Here is a 17,254-nt window from a genome sequence, read left to right as displayed (position 1 = left end):
AGGATCATCATCACAGACAGCCCTATGAGAAATGACGGACAGAGAATCTGCATGTGACGAATCATCTGTAACTGATACTGCAGATTCAGCTAGATCACGTGCAGATTGAGAAGGCGCGGAACAGTGATCAATATCACCACTTTCACGGTCAGAAAAGTCAGACCCATCTGTGGGCAAAGGGAGAAAGTTAACTGGCAACAGTAGATTCCGATGCACTACTCTCTCGTGACCAGAGTTGCTGCGGATCTTATAAATGAGCAAAGATGGGTTAGAGGAAACAATGGAATACATGGTGGGCTCCCATTTATCGGCAAGCTTCCGTTTACCCCTACAGCCTTTGTTGGCAATGAGAACTTGATCACCAACTAACAAAGGTAGACCCTTAACCTTCTTGTTGTATTGGTCAGACTGATGCTTTTGTTCTGCAGTAGAGTTCATTTGAGCCAGCCCCATAGCAGACTGCAGGTCTCTGACAAGAGATTGGACATAGTCATTATAATTACAGATGGACTCATCACGAAGAACACTCTGAAACATCAGGTCAATAGGCAATCTCGGAACCCTACCAAACATTAGATAAAACGGGGCAAACCCAGTTGTTTCATGGGCAGTGCAGTTATACACGAAAGTCATAGTCTGCACTAACTGTGGCCACTTTTGTTTAGATCTATGAGGAAGCGATCTTAGCATGTTACCCAATGTTCTGTTAAACCTTTCAGTTCCACCGTTCCCCATTGGATGGTATGGAGAAGTTCGCGATTTGTCAACACCGGTAAGAAGCAGCAGCTCCGCTATAAGCTCGCTCTCAAAACTAGCACCCTGGTCTGAATGGATACGTTTTGGGAAGCCATAAACGCAGAAGAAGCCATCCCAAAGTTTCTTTGCAACGATCTTAGCAGATTGGTTTTGGCAAGGAAAAGCGTGTGCTAGCTTGGTGAAGTGATCTGTGATTACAAGAACGTCAACAGATTTATTGTGCCTATTTTCAGCAGCCCAGAAATCAATACAAACAAGCTCCAAGGGTGCAGTGGTTTTAATGCTCTCCAAAGGTGCTCTTGCTGCCGGTTCTGGAGTTTTACTCAGGACACAACGGGTACATCTCCTGACGTAATCACGCACATCCTGTTCCATTCCGGACCAATAGAACCTCTGGCGGGCTAAAGATAGGGTACGTGGTTGCCCTTGGTGACCAGCCAAATCATGAACACCAGAAAGAGCTCGCTGTTTTAGGGAATCAGGCAAGACAAACTGAAATTTCTTGTGTCTTGTGAGAGGATCTTTGATGGCTCTGTACAGGATACCATTAAGCAAAGAGAGTTTGTCCCACTGCCTCAACAATCTCAAAACATGCAAACCCTCATTTACACGCTCACGTCTGGAAGGTCTGCACTTCCTACTGACATAAAAAGTCACCCTTGAAACAACTGGATCTTCGTGTTGATGACTTTGCAGTTCAGACAATGAAAAGGTGTGGATGACATCTTGGCAGTCGGGAACAAAAGAGCTCATGTGATCAGCCAGAGATGTTGCTCTGGAGACAGCACCTAAATCCCAATCACCACAAGATGACAAAATGGACGACACATCCTCAGCAGTCATGGAAAAATCTGTTTCGCAGCGTTGTTCGAGTTCAGCGTCAAGTGTTTGCGGCTGGCATGTCAGATGGAACGTCTTCTGCACAGAATCATCGTCCATACTGTTTACCTGCTCCAACAATGCAGAATAAGGCTCAGACAAGAGACGCTGGCTTACTGGTTTGGTGAACGGGTCGCGACTGAGTGCATCCGCCACAACATTTGATCTTCCAGGAACGTACTTTATCTTAAAATTGTACGGAGCAAGTTTTGAAACCCAACGCTGCTCACATGCGTCTAATTTAGGTTTTGTCATGATATATGTGAGCGGGTTGTTATCAGTCCACACAGTGAACTCATGGCCTTTAAGCCAGTGGCTGAACTTGTCACATATGGACCATTTGAGAGCCAAGAACTCCAGTCTGTGTGCAGGGTAATTGGCTTGGCTGCGGCTCAAGGACTTGCTGGCAAAGGCTATTGGACGTGCCTTATCCCCACCAGGAGGAACTTGAGAAAGCACCGCACCTAGGCCGTCCAATGACGCGTCAGTACAAAGAATAAAGGGACGCTCAAAGTCAGGGTGAGCAAGTACTACGCTCTCCAAAACGGCTCTTTTCAACCCCTCAAAGGCGACGTCACAGTCGAGGGTCCAGTCTTGGGGAGACAACTCACGGAAAGTTCCAGCTCGCTTTCGACTAAACGACCCTTTTACCAACCGTTTTTGGCCAGCTGTCAGATTAAACAGTGGCTTTGCGATTCGTGAACATCCAGGGATAAAGCTTTGGTAGTAAAGGGCCATGCCCAGAAATGATCTTATTTTCTTTGAAGAAGGCGTGGAGCCATCCTCTTTCATCAGGTCTTTCTTCTGAAAAGCAGAAATGACCGCTACCTTGTCTTCATCTACGGACACACCAGAACCGCTGATCACATGACCAAGAAATTTGATAGACTGCCTGAGAAAGTGACACTTTTTCGGAGCCAATTTCAAATTACTCGTCCGCAACCGTGAAAACACCACTTCCAAGCGTGTTAAGGCCTCCTGTTCAGAACGGGCGAAAATCAGTAAGTCATCAAGATAACAAAGAAGGCTGGAAAAGTTGAGATCACCAAATATGCTAAGCATCATGCGCATAAAGGATGCTGGACTATTACACAGGCCTTATGGAAGACGATTATATTCATATAGGCCCATGGGTGTTGTGAATGCTGTGTAATGCCGATCAGCCACATGGAGAGGAATGTTGTAAAATCCAGATGTTAAATCCATAGAGCTAAACAGAAGATTGCCGCCAAGAGCAGCTAGGCAATCTGCCTGATGAGGCAAAGGATGAGCATCCTTGACAGTTTTTGCATTAAGCCAGCGAAAATCAGTACAAACCCTCAGAGAGCCATCTTTCTTCCAGGCCATTACCAAGGGAGACGCGTACTCACTGATGGACTTACTAATGATTCCCTTCTCCTCCATGTCAGAAAGAACCTCTCTTAACTTGAGATAGTGGGCAGGGGGAATTCTGCGATAGGGCAGACGGAAAGGACGCTCATCGCACAGATGGATCCTGTGGACAAAGTCCTTCACCTCTCCACAGTCAAGCCTGTCTCTCGAGAAAATGTCACAATAGGACACAATAAGACTTGCTAACTCCTCCTTACATGACTTTGAGACCTCACACCCATCAATGTCAATATCCCCCAAACCATACTCATGCAGTAATTGCGTTGGGTCTACAGATGGAAAAGGCTTGGTGAAAGCTGAATCAGTGACATTGAGAGGTCTGCACAGACCTTGTGTGACAGTAACATCCTCCACCGCCAAGCAAGGGGACACGTCAGCCAGCTTTGTATTACGACGAAGAGTTATTGGAGACTGGGTGGGATTAAGTATTTTCACTGGCACCCACCGATCGCCCCACAAAGGAGATACCACACGCCCAACAAGAACATGACGGGGCGCTGAACGTGATGTAGTGGGCTCAACAATGACCGTGCTACCAGGGGAAATATGAGCATTCCCAGGCAATTTTCCCCAGACAAGGTGCTCACACCTGGGAAGTAAAGTGACTGCTTGACGAAGCTTAACTGAGCCAAGTTTTTCAGGTCGAGTTGACCCAGACCAACGAGAAGTACAGCTCAATAGCTCAAGAAACTCTTCACACTCAGCGTTGCCGCTTTGGCTGGAAATTAGCTCCCAGTATTTCTTCTCCTCCTTCATCTTCCGAAGCACATGTTTGATGACATTACTGCCAATAATAAACTCATCCTTCTGCCCAGGTACTACCAAAGTAGGCACAATAAACTTAGACCCGTATACCTCAATTTCCAGATCATACGTGCATTTAGGATGAACAGTAAGACCACCACAGCCAACTAGGACCATGTCACTGGGAATCACAGAGGGTTCTGGGAGAACGCCATCAGCACGTAACTTAGATTCGCCATCTGTACTCAGGGTGCAAGCCATACTGCCAGAATCAAGCAAACCATTAAGTACGGACCGGCCCCCGACAGTCAAAGGAGCATAAAACAGATCACTAGCTCCATCAATTTTCTGAGATCCCACATACAACACTGTTTTGTCAGGTGGCAACAATTTACAACTATTCACAAAAACTTCTTTTGGGTCGAACGCATCTTTAAGGGGAAGTTCGTCACCGCCCACGCTAACCCCCTCCACGCATGGGCTGTTTAGTTTAACTGCGTAAGAGGAGGAAGTGGGTTAGAGTCTGCTTCCCTTGTACAGTTACTCTTAAAGTGTCCAGGTTTGAAACAGTTACGACACAGCCTATGACGCATACAGTGAGTATACGTTGTATGCTCCTTTGACTGACATACTCTACACGCCGGACTAACGTCGGGCTTAAAACCTGAGGCCCTGCTAGGACACGCCGAGTTGGACGTTGACAATGAGGCAGTACATAGCGCTAAAACTTTACCCATCATATCAACCAGCTGTTGCGTATCGGTATTTGAGACAAAAGGGGCGGCGTTGGGGTTTAACAGAACATTAGAACTTGGTGACTGACCTGACGGGAGTTCAGGTTGTTTCGGAAGACTGCATACTGAATCATCACAAACCGTCACTGTATTCTGATGGCAAGCGGACACAGATGGGTAACGTGGGGTTCTAATAGAAGCTCTTTTCGTGTCCCTATGGTGACAATCCAGCCGCTCTTGAACCTCGGCCGCACTCCACTGTTCAGCAGGTTTGAACTGAAAAGACAACGCAAGTCCAGGATCTGGACAGTGAGAGACAAACATCATGACAGCTTCAGCTGCTGGGTCTTCAACGCATTTGTTCCGCCCATGCAAACACTCGTCAGCCACATCAATTGCCTTATTTAGCCTTATCCAATAATCCATTGGACTCTCATCCACTTTGGGAAGTGTGTTATAAAAGTCAGCCATAGGCATGTTAGAATATGTTGACTCGCTGAAATTACGCTTTAAAATATCAAACACTCTGCTAGGGGGCACTGCAGCAGTTGGTCCAGAAAAGCTGCGCAGGGATACTTTGACTACATCCCTTGCTTTTCCTGCTAACCTAGCTAAAATGAACTCACAGACCTCAGCATCGTCAGTGCATTTCCTACTGTTCAAATAAGTGCGCATCATGTCTTCCCATTCATGCACGGTAAATGAATCACTCTTATCACCTCTGAAGAATGGTGGAGGCGTAACATCATGTTGCACAATAACTTTCAGCTTGGAACCATCAACACATCCACTAGAGTGCTGCACATTTGACATGGACTGCATGAGGGCTGGCTGTTGTGTTAAATTGAGACTGGTTGAAATGCTTTCACCAATTTTCTGTGCCAAATCAGAGATAATACCGCCTAAAGACTCAGTGATAACGCGATCAGTATTTGGACACGTAAAAGGAGTGGAACAAGCAGCTGGGCCCACTGAGGCACCAATACCTGAATCAGATGCATGTGTATGGTCAGTTTCAGCATTAAAGAAGAATCTACCCCTACCAACACATCGAGGTGAAATTTCAGATAAGTTCTCAGTGTGATTAACTATATTCCCTCTACCCCTACCTACTGAGAACACAGCACTGGGCTGTCGCAGAGGGCTAACGTTATCCTGACTAATAGTGTCCTCAAACATGACTTAAGTAAAGTAGAGATCACAAAAAGAAACGTAATAACTATCTCGAAGGCAATAAGAAAAAAGAATAAAAAAATGAAATCACAACCTTACATAGGTGAACGTATAAGCACTTGCAGAAACAACCATGTACTAGCACTTTTACAAAGTAATCAGAAGTTCAGTATAACGCTGTACAGGGTAGGAAAAAGAAAGAAAAAAAAGTTTCACACGCGACAATCACTAAAACAGCAGCGTGAGTACAGTACAAAACTTTTTTTAAAAAATCAATAATGAGCGTGCAGCAGCGCGAAAACAGTTAGCAAACTCAGTCACGTTAAATGTGCTGCTAACAGTTCAATGCCTTTCGAAGACAAACAAGATGCCGAATAATCTTTGATAAAAGCCTAAATAGTTTTTCACCATACCTCCAAATGCAAGTGTTTGGGTGAAACCATCCAACGGTGAGCAACGGACAAGATGAAATCGGGAGACGAGACCAAAACGCGAGGCGGCTTCTCCAATCGGCGAAACACTCCTCCGGCGTCCCTGACGCAACGCGCAGCGCATGCGCAGTTTATCCGAAGCAGCACTCCCGGTGAGCGGCGAGCAGCCGATCACGTAAAATCCAAGGGGTCACGGCACCACGTGTAACCGGTCACTCCAGTTAGACTTTACTCTGCGTTGTGTGAATCAGACACGGGACACAGATGGCGGTTCACTGGAAGCATTTAATCTGACACAAAGGAACAAACAGCCTTCGAGTAAGAATTGCCCTTGTTCTCTCTTCCATACAGTTCCATCAGGAAAAAGGCAGAATTACAGCATAAATAATTGAACATATGTAAATAAACTTAAAAATTAAATATTAAGAAACATACCTGACACATAAAGGAACAAACAGCCTTCGAGTGAGAATAGCCCTTGTTCTCTATAAAATAAATGTGATGTACATCATGTGCTTGATTTCCACATGTTTAAGCCAAAATTGGTAATATAACCCAAAAAATGAAAAATGCCATAAAATAATCATGCAAATATATTTTATAACATTATACACACAAACTGGAGTAAAGATATAGAAATAAAAAGAATAATAAAAATAAAGATTTAATTGGATTACAGGGAGTCAGAAACAACATACCTCTTCCATACAGTTCCATCAGGAAAAGGGAAGAGGAGAGGACAAAACAGGAAATTGTATTGGCTTTAGATGACATCACAGGATTTAAAGGGGAAAGGGCCTACCTCGAACAGGCATCTACATCAGGTATATGAAATAAACAATTTTGTGTAAATTCTAACAATTTAACAGGTTAATTTCTATACCTGTTACACATACAGTAATTTGTTCCGGAAGTGTGTTTGTGTATCAAAACATTCGTATATCAAAGTTAATTTCCTCATAAGAAATAATAGAAACTCAGATAATTTGTTCTACAACCCCAAAAACATTTATCTAAAAATAATTAATACAAAATATAAAGTAAAAATAAAACAAATTTACCTGCACTTTACCTTTATAAAGAATCGGGCTGGTGTGAGTGAGGTGAGAGGGGTTATTGTGTGGGACGACTTTCTCACACACACACACACACACACACACAAACACACACACACACACACACACACACACACACTAACGAAACTGCTGTTGTCTAAACTGTGACATTGCATTGTTGTTTAACAGAATCACCTTCCACACTGCTACAGCCTATTTAACATTTTTCTTTACAGAGGTCTTTATTGCCGTTCAGTGACTAACGTACAGTTACTACACTTGGACACAAAATAATGGTTTACGCACATACATGCGCGCACACACACACACACACACAGACAGACACATGGTCACAATGCTATAGTACCAGTAGACGTACACATATGTTGACTATACAAGTGATGCACGCACACTGAGCCTGATCATGAGAGACGATAACCCACAATCCCACACCGCATGAGTGAGAAGAATCACTGGCTCAGTTGTGATCATGTGATGCTTGACAGACAAAGCCCATGCGTACTACTCGTAGTGTAAAACTATCAAGGTAAAATTTATTTAAAATTTTGGCTCGTCTTGCAAAACACTCGTAAACTAAGTTACTCAGCATTCCAAGGTTTTACTGTATTGTAAGGAAACAAACTGATACATCTCTCTGCATCACTGCCTTGTTTAACAAAACATATGTTAGTTCTTGATCAAAGCTTTAATTTATATACTACATTTAAAAAAATATATTGTTCTTAATTTGTTCCATGTTCAAATTTATTGTTTATTTGGGTCTCAGGGAGGGCAGCACTATTAGGTACAAATTGTAAATATGTTCACCAACTGAGACTAATATAAATTTTAATATTCATTATACTGTGTAAACAAATAGAAGCCAAACATAAATCCTGTGGTCTCAAGCGGAAAAAATGCTAGAAAATCTAGGTAGGGTTGATTCCCTACAGTGCAACATGGCGACTGGTTCCAGACCTATTGTTCTGTATAAGTCACATAACTCCTTTCTTGTAGCTGTCATAATTATTTCCATAACTTTTCATTGCATTTAGGCATGTGACAGATGCTTTTTTCCAGAGCGACTTAAAAAAGTGCTTAAATTTATGTCATCCATATCATCCCGTCTTCAAACTAAACTAACTACACTAAACTAAACTCTAAACTTGTCACAGACAGATGTATTCAATCCATGACATAACTTTTACTTGGGCAAAATCTAATGCCTTTAATATACAGAAACCCAAACTTACACTGCCATATCTTAGCACATGGACATTATAAATTAATTAATTAATTAATTTGGTATCAAAATGGAGCTTTTTTAAACAAAAAAAAAAACAAACAAACAAAAAATCTTTATAACAAAAATCACCCAAAATGTAAATTAATAACACCCTTGATGTGGCGGGTCAAATTTTTACTGCTCATCTGTCTATACTTAATATCATAAATATGGCAGTGTGGTCGTACTGTAACGTCACATGCTACAGATCAGTTGAGGTCTTTATGCTACAATTATATTTGTAATGAGCCACTCTATGCTTTCAACGTTCTCTTTCCTACAGGTGGTGATGTGATCCTGGAGAGTCCTGTCCATCCTGTAACTGAAGGAAATCCTCTGACTTTACGCTGTTTATATCGCAACACAAACATCTCAGACTCTGGTGCTGATTTCTATAAAGATGGATCAGTTCTCCAGAAGCAGACTACAGGAGAGATGACCATCAGTAGTGTCTCAAAGTCAGATGAAGGTTTCTACCACTTTACACACCCAGAGAGAGGAGAGTCACCCAAAAGCTGGGTTTTAGTCAGAGGTGAGGAAACCACGTCTACTTATTTTTATTAATACAGATTGTCCTAGTCCATGTTTGCCTGTGTTTTATTTTTAGTATGTTTAATAAAGTTAAAGTCTGTGCTTATGTCCTGTGTCAGTCTTCATAATTAGCATGTCATTTCTATTTTAAGAGTTACATGATTTAGTACGATTCTTAAAAAGACAGTAATATGTACAGTCTGGTTAAGAATTTGAGACAGAATTTATAAAATATTGTGTAAAAATAACAAATACAGTGGTGTGAAAAACTATTTGCCCCCTTCCTGATTTCTTATTCTTTTGCATGTTTGTCACACTTAAATGTTTCTGCTCATCAAAAACCGTTAACTATTAGTCAAAGATAACATAATTGAACACAAAATGCAGTTTTTAAATGAAGGTTTTTATTATTTAGGGAGTAAAAAAATCCAAACCTACATGGCCCTGTGTGAATAAGTGATTGCCCCCCTTGTTAAAAAATAACTTAACTGTGGTTTATCACACCTGAGTTAAATTTCTGTAGTCACCCCCTGGCCTGATTACTGCCACACCTGTTTCAATCAAGAAATCACTTAAATAGGAGCTACCTGACACAGAGAAGTAGACCAAAAGCACCAAGATCCAAAGAAATTCAGGAACAAATGAGAACAAAAGTAATTGAGATCTATCAGTCTGGTAAAGGTTATAAAGCCATTTCTAAAGCTTTGGGACTCCAGCGAACCACAGTGAGAGCCATTATCCACAAATGGCAAAAACATGGAACAGTGGTGAACCTTCCCAGGAGTGGCCGGCCGACCAAAATTACCCCAAGAGCGCAGAGACAACTCATCCGAGAGGCCACAAAAGACCCCAGGACAACATCTAAAGAACTGAAGGCCTTACTTGCCTCAATTAAGGTCAGTGTTCACGACTCCACCATAAGAAAGAGACTGGGCAAAAACGGCCTGCATGGCAGATTTCCAAGGCGCAAACCACTTTTAAGTAAAAAGAACATTAAGGCTCGTCTCAATTTTGAGAAAACATCTCAATGATTGCCAAGACTTTTGGGAAAATACCTTGTGGACCGACGAGACAAAAGTTGAACTTTTTGGAAGGTGCGTGTCCCGTTACATCTGGCGTAAAAGTAACACAGCATTTCAGAAAAAGAACATCATACCAACAGTAAAATATGGTGGTGGTAGTGTAAAGGTCTGGGGTTGTTTTGCTGCTTCAGGACCTGGAAGGCTTGCTGTGATAGATGGAACCATGAATTCTACTGTCTACCAAAAAATCCTGAAGGAGAATGTCCGGCCATCTGTTCGTCACCTCAAGCTGAAGCGATCTTGGGTGCTGCAGCAGGACAATGACCCAAAACACACCAGCAAATCCACCTCTGAATGGCTAAAGAAAAACTAAATGAAGACTTTAGAGTGGCCTAGTCAAAATCCTGACCTGAATCCTATTGAGATGTTGTGGCATGACCTTAAAAAGGCGGTTCATGCTAGAAAACCCTCAAATAAAGCTGAATTACAACAATTCTGCAAAGATGAGTGGGCCAAAATTCCTCCAGAGCGCTGTAAAAGACTCATTGCAAGTTATCGCAAACACTTGATTGCAGTTATTGCTGCTAAGGGTGGCCCAACCAGTTATTAGGTTCAGGGGGCAATTACTTATTCACACAGGGCCATGTAGGTTTCGATTTTTTTTACTCCCTAAATAATAAAAACCATCATTTAAAAACTGCATTTTGTGTTTACTTGTGTTATCTTTGACTAATAGTTAAATGTGTTTGATGATCAGAAACATTTTGTGTGACAAACATGCAAAAGAATAAGAAATCAGGAAGGGGGCAAATAGTTTTTCACACCACTGTACACAGGGGTGATAGTTAAACTTCTTTAAATATTTACTACACATATAATGTGGTTTTCTACATTTGTCTGATAAACACAGTATGTTAGACAGAGCCGGTCCTGACTACCCTGACCTGTGAGCCATAAGAATCATTTTTATTTCTCAGACAGTCCTCCCATCCCATTTCCCACTCTGTACTCCCACTACAATGCTTCTACTCTACTGAGAAGGCTTTCCTCAAGGTTTAGGAGTGTGTTTATCCATATTAACTCCATATTAACATCAATTAACATCAGCTATTATAGCTGAACTGCCTGCCACCTAACACACTGTATAAATGCAGATCATTTACTGCTTTCTGTTTCACCCAAATGAGGATGGGTTCCCTGTTGAGTCTGGTTCCTCTCAAGGTTTCTTCCTATTACCATCTCAGGGCGTTTTTCCTTGCCACTGTCACCCTCGGCTTGCTCACCAGGGACAAACTGACCATTTTGATTCATACACATTCACATTTTATACAAACTTAAATAATTATTTTGATCGTGTAAAGCTGCTTTGCGGCAATGAAAATTGCTAAAAGCCCTATACAAATAAAATTTTATCGAATTGGATTGTTTATGGGAATGTTTGATCATTCTTCACTGAGAAGGGTTGGCTCACATCTTCTATCGGGTTGAGGTCAGGACTCTGTGCAGACCATTCAAGTTCTTCCACACCAAACTCGCTCATCCATGTATTTATGGACCTTACTTTGTGCACTGGTGCGCAGTCATGTTGGAACTGTTGTGGGGCTGTTTTTCAGGACTTAGACTCGGCCCCTCATTTCCAGTGAAAGGAACTCTTAATGCTTTAGCAAGACATGTTGGACAATTTCATGCTGCCAACTTTGTGGGAATAGTTTGAGTTGAAGTTGTTATAGCTGCAAAGGGTGGGCCAGCATCATACTAAACCCTATGGATGAAGAACTGTATGTTACTCAAGTTCACATGCATGTGAATTTGGCAATGTAGTGTTTATATATATATATATATATATATATATATATATATATATATATATATATATACACACACACACACTGTATATGTGTGTGTGTGTCTGTATATATATAATACATATAATGATACTTTTTCCTCCCTCCGTTTCTCTCACATGAAAAAGCTCTACAGTCAGTACTGAAGCTCCTCAGCAGTGTGGTAGCGGCCTCTCCGTATGTGCTGGTGACCATCATTCTGGCAGTGAAATGTTACAGAGCTCGAAGTAAGAACTCAGTGTTTTTTATTAACCATTAAATTAAACCCTAACCTTTAATAATGTAAGGTTGATCTAAAGTGTTAGATAAGGTTGATCTAAAGTGTATTTTTTTCACAGCTGAACCTACTGAGAACAAAAGGCCAGAATCAGTGATAGAGGCCGAAGCATCTTCCTGAGTCTTTCAGAGTCTTTTTTTTTTAAATAAACCAGCTTAAAAAAAAACAACAGTCCCAAGTGTAACATACAAGACATTTGTGCATGTGTTCAGTCAGTAAGTGCAGTTTTAGTTATTCTAAATATATAGATGGTTATTCTGTTATTTTGCATTCCTGATTTTTTTGTATTGTATTACTTGTATGCATTTATTCTGTTGGATTTAGTTTGTGTCATAGCTTTAGCTATGTGTTTTGGTTGTCACTTTGTTTGATTAATATATATATATATATATATATATATATATATATAATTTTTTTTAACTATAGTCAGTATTTATTCAATCATATAATTTGCTCAGGGATACATATAAAGGATGGTTTAATGCAGCGTTATATCTTTGATAAAGCAAGGCTTATTTTGTAATGTTTTATAAAAGTAAATATCTAGGTAGATGCATTTTGTTGTTTAAAAAAATGAATGAGCCTGAAGTTACTTCGGCTGTACTACACTTTAATAAATAAAATATGAAAAAGTCTCCAAAAAGTTTTTTTTTTTTCCTAAATTACCCATGTTTTCCTGAAGACAAGAAGCCATCTTTTCTTTTGTTAAGGTTTTACCCTTATGACAGCAGCTCAGGTCCCATATTAACTAAACATCTCAGAGTAGAAAATCACTCCTACATGGCCAGTGATACAATTTTAGTCATACTTTTAGAAGTTCTAGGAGTGTGACAAAAAGTCACACAACCACACATTCACTAACACACATCAACAGGACACACTTATAACCCACACACACACACACCCTTTTCGAAGCCACAAACCTAAACACCTTTCCTCGACAGGGTGAACACCTAACAACCCCTCCCGCAAATCATGATGGTTACTAGTCCAAAACCCCGCCCACGCCACAATATATACTCAACTGAACATAGTCAATATAACAAACAGATTCACTTACAGGCAATGTCTTCTCAAGGGATAACATCGAGTATGGCAAGTTACAACATGCTCTACCCATTGCTTTCTCTACATTACTTCCTGAAACACACACTCATGTCCTGTCACATGTCACTAAAAAAGAATAACCAGCAGGGGTCACTAAAACAACTTTAACTACAATTGGCAGGGCCAGAACACTTTCACATCTGAGCCCGGTTTCTCGAGAGCTTCTTATCGCTAAGTAGTTCTTAAATGGTACCTTAACCTTTCTCTTAACGTTATGGCGCATTTCCCGAAACGTTCTTACGCTAAGTATCTCTTAGTTAAGTCACACGTTCGTAAGATTGGTCCAGACCAATTCTTAGCGTAGTTTTAGCTCAAGACGCTAGTCGCCGCCACTGAGCAGCAGTCTTTAGAAATCAGCGGTGTATCAAAGCACATTATGGAACGTTATCAATGTCGTATCAATGATGGAATATACTGTAGGCCTGTTTAAAAATTTTACTTTATTTGATATCAGAACTAATAGAGTGACTGGTAATTAGCTTATTTCATAATGTGACTAATGCATTAAAATTGGCCAACATTTTAATATTAAACAGGTGGCAAACAGTTTGGCAGCGATACAGCATGTTGTTGTGTTAAACTGAAGACGGTGCTGTCCGCGGAGCCGTGTGATTCATGTAAATTTTTCATTTAGGCAAAACTTTTCATATTATGCCTGAGGTCGCTATTTAAAAAAAAAAAAAAAGTTTTTGCCTTCCAAGGCAACAGATTATGAAGCTTCTTGACCATTTTATTTTATGATGAAATTTGATAATAAAAAAGTTAAATGAGAAAATAAACTTGGGAGTTTCAGACCCCGCATCCATTCATTTTTCTGAGTGATTGTAATGTGTAATACCCCTACAGATGTCGCCATTAAGGCCGCCTGTTTTCCCGCGAGATGCCGCAATTTAGCACGCGGCATGCCGTGACTTGCCGCGAGCAACATTCGGGAATTTAAATAAATGTTTTGTGCTTCACTAAATATCCGCCAGATGGCGCATGGAAGGACTTTATCTAAAAGCCGGACCAAGTACAACAATGAATTGTGTATACTGTAATTACTTCCAAATACTTCCAATGCTGAAGCAAACATGATTTTTTTTTTTTTAACAGTAGATCTTTCATGATGAATGTGTGTATATGTGCTTCATATTATTTTCTTAAGGATGAAATGAGATGCCCAAATTCGTGCTTTGAAATTCATAGTAAGTTTCTTAAACTGTATAGTTTTTGTAATGTCTTAACAGGGACAAAACAATTAAAGAGATGGCATTGCCTCAGTTTAAATGTTCTTAAATTAAATTAATTTAGTTATCTGATAGCAGGTTAACTTACATTATATAGTAACTTAATAGTGTTAACTATGCGAATGTCCTGACTCATGAATATGCCAACATATTCAGCTGCCACTATTCTGGTGGCTCTGTCAGAGTCAATCATTCTGTAACAAACCTGTCAATTTCCATGTAAAACAGGAACATCTGTATGAATAAATTGATATGATGAGCTATTGATCAGAGACTTATGTAAACGACTCAGTTCAGATTTAAGTAAAAGGAAAGAAAGAAAATGGCTGCGCTGTTTAGGAGAGGGACGTGCTAATGACAATTTGGTCTGCTGTGTGTGTGTGTGTGTGAGAGAGAGAGAGAGAGAGAGAGAGAGAGAGGTGTCAAAAGGTCTTACATACTCATGACGTCAAGGATTATTTAGTGAAACAGAGAATCTGCTGAAAAATATTAGGCACATCAGTCATTTAACCCCAAATAAAAGGTCTTTCTGCATGTTATGATATAGTTGTATAATAACAGATGTACAAACGGTGCGCACTGAATACTAAACCTAAACCAGGCACGAGGATTAATAAACCAAGATAGCCCCATACCCGTTTTTATTTTTTTTAATAAAAACACCAAAGAATATTATTGTGTACAGAGTGATTAAAACAATGCAATTTATGCTTTCATACGGTAGCAATGTCAACTTTAGAATCTAGAATCCAGGAGATTAAAATTACACAAATTTAAATCACTGAAAGTCTCCAGAAGAGCCTCAGATTCAAGAGGTTTTTAAAGTGTGGAGAGGTGCATTTCAGTTCCTCTGAATGTATAGGTGAGAACAGCTGATTCACACCTGGGGAGGGTGAATAATTTGTATTTGAATGTTGTCTGGCATTGTAAAGCACAGTGACACTAAGAGAACAACAATTTAGGACTAATAGGAATAAGAGGCTCTTACTGCCTAAATATTATTTAGTACAACAACATTCCTTCCCGCTCGGGAAAACGTTTTGGTGCGGTTGAGGGCTGATTAGGCTGTAGGTAATTAAAGAGGAGAATTTTTATTTAGACTATTAAAAAAAAAAAATTAACCTGCGTCTATTTTTAGGAGTGCCAGCTGCCACTTTTTAGTTAAAAGTTTTTAAAACAAATCTTATAATGCCCACATGACATCAAACATTCCCCTTGTTGATATTTTAACTATTAATTTTACTATTTTAGCTATTACTATTTTGTTTACTTCCAAATAACATTAAAACAAGAATAAAACGTTTATATATATATTGTTGACTACATTTGGGCCGTGTACCATGAAGGCACCATAAAGCACGGACTCGAGGAGAGGTCTTACGGAAAAAAATGGGAAGAAAAGGGTTAAAGAACTGAGGATGGAAAGGAAGGAATGTGCACGTGCAGGTTTGGTTGACATGCGGGCACGGCCTGGTGAGCGTGGGAATATTTTATAGCGCGGATTGGAAGCCCGGGATCATTAGCAAGGAGAGCTCAGCCGGCCCCGCTCCTTCGCATATCGGAAGGGAAGGCTGCCTAACTAGTGAGCAAGGAGTAATATTGATTAGGGCGCACGCTGTGACAGGCTAAAAAAAACTATTGTCCTCAAAAATGTAACAGCTGAGGACTCAGATTAATATGCAAAACTATATAATAAAACTATATAAGACTACATGCCTTTATAAGACTCAACTTTTATTTAAGCGCACTCACAATAACCAAAAAACTTTATGATTTTGTAAATGTTTGAAAGCAAATAAGGTGCGCTGTTCTGTATTGTTTTTGGTGAAGTTGAGTGCGGCAGAAAATGAACGCAAACGTTTTTTAAAATGGTCGGAGTCAGTCTGCTTGCTGTTTTTCCCGACGCGTTCATAATCATTAGTCAACTTCTGCCGGTGCGCTCTGGAAAACTTCATGTGCCTTCATGTGTTTCAAGCCATTTTTTAATCACTAAAGTGGAAAAGATAGAAAGTTTCCTCATCATAACATGTCTTGTATTGTTTTTATTTGCTTGATACACAACCCATCATTTTTAATGCTATTTTACAAGGGTAAATACAAATGGAATAATTTAATTTGGTTTATTTTTATTTATTTTTTTAAATGTGTTATCGAGAAACCGGCCCCTGGACATTGGGAAATAGAATTATGCAAAGCTTCTTTTTATCGACTACAGCTCAGCTTTTAACACTCTAGTTCTTTCCCGACTCATCATAAAGTTCAATGAACTGGGGCTTGGTCACTCATTATGCTCCTGGATTAGGCATTACATTGAACATCGGATCACCTCAAGGTTGTGTTCTGAGTCCCCTGCTCTTCTCTCTACACCCATGACTGCTATGTTCGACACAGCTCCAACTCAATTGTGAAATTCTAGAATTATACAGTGGTGGTTGGTCTGATCCAGAACAACGTTAAGACAGCTTATCTGGAGGAGACAGTAGCACAATCTTATTGGTGTAAGATCAATAACTTGGACTTAAATGTACCAAAGAGCAAGGAGAAGGTGGTTGACTTCAGGAGAGGAAAGCAGGTCTCTCAGTTCACGCTGATCAAGGACTAGTGAAGAGTGGGACCAGCTACAGTACAAGTGTCTGAAAGTCCATATCCATAAGTAAAACCTTCTACACCTTAATCGTCCAATCTATTGTCTTTGGGAATATTACTGTCTGGTAGGGAAACAGCAGCTTCCAGGACAAAAATGACTTAAGGAGAGTGATCAAGTGTGCCGAGCGCATCACTAGGACTGAATAGCC

General features: G+C 40.3%; 1 pseudogene; it reads left to right on the top strand.

The window, feature by feature from the left end:
- LOC128520480 (basement membrane-specific heparan sulfate proteoglycan core protein-like) overlaps positions 1-12,266 on the top strand; it is a 119,771-nt pseudogene extending 107,505 nt beyond the window's left edge.
- Positions 12,267-17,254: the final 4,988 nt, after the last annotated feature.

Source organism: Clarias gariepinus, chromosome 1, assembly GCF_024256425.1.
Source record: "Clarias gariepinus isolate MV-2021 ecotype Netherlands chromosome 1, CGAR_prim_01v2, whole genome shotgun sequence".
In the NCBI taxonomy this organism is placed as follows: domain Eukaryota; kingdom Metazoa; phylum Chordata; class Actinopteri; order Siluriformes; family Clariidae; genus Clarias; species Clarias gariepinus.
This window is presented reverse-complemented; position numbering and strand designations above follow the sequence as displayed.